This window comes from Melopsittacus undulatus, chromosome 7 (genome assembly GCF_012275295.1).
Source record: "Melopsittacus undulatus isolate bMelUnd1 chromosome 7, bMelUnd1.mat.Z, whole genome shotgun sequence".
In the NCBI taxonomy this organism is placed as follows: domain Eukaryota; kingdom Metazoa; phylum Chordata; class Aves; order Psittaciformes; family Psittaculidae; genus Melopsittacus; species Melopsittacus undulatus.
In genome coordinates, this window is record NC_047533.1 from 65,515,578 (window position 1) to 65,520,756 (window position 5,179).

A 5,179-nucleotide genomic window follows, 5' to 3' on the forward strand; every position below is an offset into this window, starting at 1 on the left:
CTCCCATCTTCCTGTACAAAATACCTTCATCCAATGTTTGGATGACTCCAGAGACTAGGATAAACCTTTCTTGTCACAATGACCAGGAGCAGATTATATGCTAGTTGCACACTGTATGCTCTGATCAGTGGTAACACATCATGGAAACCTTCTTTCTAGGTGGCCAACACCTACCTCCTCCAGCCGTCCTTCTTGGACACGCAGAAAGTCTCACTCCCAGGTTTACCAAAGCTCTGCGTTATCTCCCTGCAGGCCATCATGAGCATCTCAAAATGAAAGTCTTATCTAGGATACACCCCAACCGACGAGGATGGGATTCGAACCCACGCGTGCAGAGCACAATGGATTAGCAGTCCATCGCCTTCACCACTCGGCCACCTCGTCAGTGTCTTGTCTCTGTTTCCTCCCAGCTTCCACTCCTTCCTAGCAGAGCATGAGACTCAGAAAGTCTTTGGTCAGATCAGATCAGGGGTTTTCAGGGTGGTGTGGCTGTAGGCAATTTATATCTGTGGGTGGTTGCTTACCTGCTGTAGCTAACAACCATTACCAAGTGAGCCTCTGAAAACTTAGCATCTCTGCTGGTTTTCCTGATCTGTGAAATGAGAACTAAAAGAACCTGCACACAGGAGCTTCAGAAAATCAGCTCCAGAGATGGTTTAAGCTCTGTGTGTGTGTACTGTGTTGTAGGTGTGTATGTGTATATGCATGTATATATACTCCTGCATATATGAATCTAATATTGTTTAAAGTCTTCTTGAAAGGAGCTTTCATGGAATAGTTCTATATTTAGAGAAAGACAACATTAAGGTGAAGTTTGGCTCTATTCATTCTTGAGCTCTCTTAGATCACTTCTGCCTACACATACTGATTAGATCCCCTCTGAGACAGCAGAGGAGCAAGAAAACGTTTGCATGTACTGTTTTCTATGCTTGAACATGGGCACATACCATATTGGGAGCTACTTTGAATTTGAAAGAATGAGATGATTGTAAATGACATACAGTCTGTCATATGAATCACAAGTTTTACAATAAACTTGGACTTTTGGCAGACTTCAGGAGTTTTCACAACTATTAAGATAAGTTAAATAAAGACATAAACCCACAAAAATTCAGAGCCAGATTTCCATGAGTTAAATAAAGACAAAATGAATATTATTTATGTAGAAATATAATGTTATTCCATAACCCCAGGTATGAGATTGGCTATTGGGCCTGAAGAAGGTGTGGCCTGCTGGACCTGGAATCTGTAAAACCCCAGGCAATGCAGCCAGAGCCAAAAGGCGACTCATATTTTTCCTCCACCAGGAGAAAAATCCATCAGTTCTTGCATAGTCTCTTTCATCTCACAGAGTTTATCAAATGCAGATAGGAAAATCTGAAAACTTGAGAGGGAAACAAAACCAGAAATACATGTCCTGCATTTTGAGATGCAGGAGCTGTCCACTCCATCTGCTGGTGAAATTGGCAGGTTTTACCCTAGGGTGCTTGCTCTATGTATGCTATTTAATACGCATCTGTATTCATGGTAGTCTGGCAGTCGCTAGTATGGTACAAAGCACAGTCAGTGATGGAGAAGTTTTTGGGTGCCTCTATTTCCTCTTCCTCCCTAGGAACAAAGTGAAGAAGGGGATGAAAACCATATTGTGTATTTTCATGGAAGAAAGAGTACGTGGGGAGAGCAGAAAACTTTTGTGATAACTACATAATTAAACTGAAGTAAAATTCCTTTTAGGATGGGAGACCAACATGAACAAACACTGTGTTTCTTGTCCAGGCACCAGCAGTTTTTGGTAGGATGTAGTTGTGCAACAGTTATTGAAGTGACACTCACATCACTGCTTGGAAAGTGAGTCAGGTGGCCAAAGGTGTTGAAAGGAGGACAGGAGGACTTTACACTGTCTGCATAACTTGTGGGGCTTTTTTTTTTGTGGGGTTTGCTTGTTTTGTTTGTTTGTTTGTTTTTGTTTCATTCTGTTTGGTTTTGATTTTCCTTAAAATCTATATCTCTGTATATAAGTATGAGACTTTGGCATACATCAGAACAAGGAATGCCTTCTGTACACTGCATGTGTGGAAAGGACATTTTATTTTCCAGGTTTGTGGAACTGATTTGTACAAGCGGGATCCTAAGTGTTGGGAACCTGTATTTTGACTGACCTGACAATTTATGGTTCAGTGATTGAATGGTCATAGTTTGGGATATGCACCAGATTTTGCTATGAATATTCATATTCCTTAGTGCTTCTGATGATTAGTTTGATATTCTGTTATCTGGGTTAACCTTGTGAAAGTAGCTATGGAATAATAAAGACAATACAGTGTTTTAAGCAAAGAAATTATGCTGGTTTGCAGGTGATAAATATAAAATTACTACAAAACAAGTACAAAATTACCATTTGAAATAGTTTGTGTTTTCACTGAAGCCTGAAAAGCTATGCTTATTTTCTAACCCATAGAATCACAGAATGGTTTGGGTTGAAAGGGACCTTAAAGATCATCCAGTTCCAGCCCCCTGCCACGGGCAGGAACACCTTCCACTAGACCAGGTTGCTCCAAGCTCTGTCAAACCTGGCCCTAAACACTGCCAGTGATGGGGCAGCCACAGATTCTCTGGGCAACCTGTGCCAGTGTCTCATCACCCTCATAGTGAAGAATGTATTCTTAATACCTAATCTATATCTCCCCTCTGTCAGCTTAAAGCCATTCCCTCTTGTCCTGTCACTACATGCCCTTGTAAAAAGTGCCTTTCCGATGCTGTGTAGACCATGTCACTTGTATTGTACCTACCTGAATGCTTTGCTGTAGTGGGGGCAGTGCTGGTGACAGTTCAGGAACCTGTGAAAAAAACTTTAATTGTCACTCAGAAGGTAAGCTTTACCTAAAAATGTGTGTTGTTTCATTGTTAAAAAAAGAGTGGTATCAGGGTAGGCTGCTGAACATTGTCTTGCTTCGAACACTTACCTTAAACCTCTGCAGGCTTCTCTCTGAAACTCACTGAATACTGTTGATTTTCCTGGGAGCTTCCCCTGTACTGGACATCAATGTCAATACTTTCTGCTTTGTCAAGCTAGGCCCTGCAAATGTTGGGTTTGGGTTTTTTTCCCCTCCCCAAAAGATAGGTTATTTGAAGAATAATTCTCAATTTGTGAAAATAGGAAAGACACCAGAAGAGATAGAAGTTTGTAACAGGTAATGGTAACTTAGGCTTTCCTGGGGACACCTGAGAAACTTACTGGATTTGGGCTCTTGGGGCAGAGTCCTCCTCAAGTGGTAACTTCTGTCTGCCAAACTGGCATCTATGGACACAACTGAGATAGCATAGATGGGTGTATATATATATATGTATATACACAAGTTTAAACCCCACTTTGCACCCAGAATTTTTTGTCCTGTTTGTAGAGTATTGCACTGTGCATTTCTCAACTCTCCTCAACATTTTAGTTGATGGTCATTTGCTGGTTATTTTATAATGAGAACACTTGGGAGCTTACTTGGCTCAGCTCAGTCCTATGCCTGTGTCCCAGGTTGCATGGGGTTGCACTACATGTAACTATGGATGTCGAAAGTTTCTTAGCTTCATTGAATCTCTCCTGTCTTATTATGCTTATGGAGAAAAAAAACAACCTGTAGTGAAGACAGGAATGGGGTTAGAGAGCGTGGTGTGCCATGCAAACATGCAAAAGTGGGATTCTCAGTGCTGATTCACATTGCTGCAGCAGCTTGTGTTTGCATGGAAATGAGGATGAACTCAATCTCAGGGTCTGCTGGTAAACAAATAAACAAGGGCAGCTTCAAATTTCAGACACTGTGGTAACCTGCTTCACACAAATGCAGCTCTGTATTCCCTCTGTGTGAGTCAGAGGCCACTACCTCAGCTAGTGTTTGCTAATCTTTTATTTCTGCCTGCACAAAGGCAGTCTCATATACAAATGCTTGTAAATGCATATACAACCAATAGACTTGAGTCACTTGTGATCAGGAAACCTTAAGCAGGTTGCCTGCTTCTCCAGGTCTGTTAAACACCTTGTTTAGAGATTGCTGTCAGGTGCTTGACTGCCAGGGCTTTGTCTCCTGCTGCCACTCTCTCCTGTAGAATGGCTGCACATGGAGAGCCTGTAGAGCTGTAGGTACTCTCTATCTGCAGGTAAACATGATGCTCCTCCCAAGTTAAACAGCCATACACTCCAAGAACAATGCATAGTGTCAGTGTTTCACTGGACTTCTGTTTTTTTCATGTGAGATGTTTTTCATTTGTCAGTGGAAGAGAAAGGATAATTTTCAAAGCAGTGAAGGAAAACTGAAACCTGTGACTGCTGAATGTAGTGCATGGATTCAGACCTGTGCCCCATCTGCCAGTGCTACGCTTTCCTTCCTCTACCAAAAGGGTTGCCACCTTGACTTCCTTGCTATTCTGCTGCCAGCTTTGCTTCTACTTCCCCATTGTCCTTAGATGGGTGTATTTCTGACAGTCTCCTCTGTTTTTTTTCATATTTCATCTTCTTTCTTACTTTTCCTCTTCTTTTCCTGCTTTATTTTTGAAGTGAAACAAAGGGAAAAGCTATTCCCATTGCAAATGAACTTGAAGGAAGTGAAGAACAAATTTGGTAACAGGGAGGCTGTAGAATTAAAGGCTGAGGAAGTACAAAGAGAGATTTGTTTAGAAAAGGGAACAGAAGATACCCTGAAATGGTTGGAAACTGGATTTCAGTGTGTAGTGAATAACAGCTAGATGGGGGAGAAGTATTTATTCTCCACTATGGTGAAATAGACTACAAGCTAGGTAAGAAGTTGCCATCACAGGGACACAGTCATTTTGAACATTTTAAATTTGAGGATTTTTCTTGGTGTTTGTAGAGGTACTGGCAAAATTGCAAATGACATCTTAGCAACTCTGTGTATTTAAGATTCACCTTATCCTTTTAATAGATAGTAGAAAGCAAGCTCCTGGTGGGTCTCTAAGCCCATTCTTAGTCCACAATGTATGAAGAACAGAAGGGTTTTTCATGCTTGTGTTCTTTTATTCAATGGCCTCTCTGCAGTTAGGAAAACAGACACAACAGGCAAAAGTACAGCTGGCACACAGTACAATAAATGACTAATTTTCACTCAGCAAAGTTCTCTAAATGCCTCTACGTGCCAGACTCTGTGGAGCCATTTCTAAGATCTCAAAAGAAAGA

General features: G+C 41.3%; 1 non-coding gene across 1 annotated transcript; it reads right to left on the reverse strand.

The window, feature by feature from the left end:
- Positions 1-302: 302 nt before the first annotated feature.
- On the reverse strand, positions 303-384 carry TRNAS-GCU (transfer RNA serine (anticodon GCU)). The gene has a single exon. It is a non-coding gene; the product is annotated as a tRNA-Ser (tRNA).
- Between the last annotated feature and the right edge of the window lie 4,795 nt (positions 385-5,179).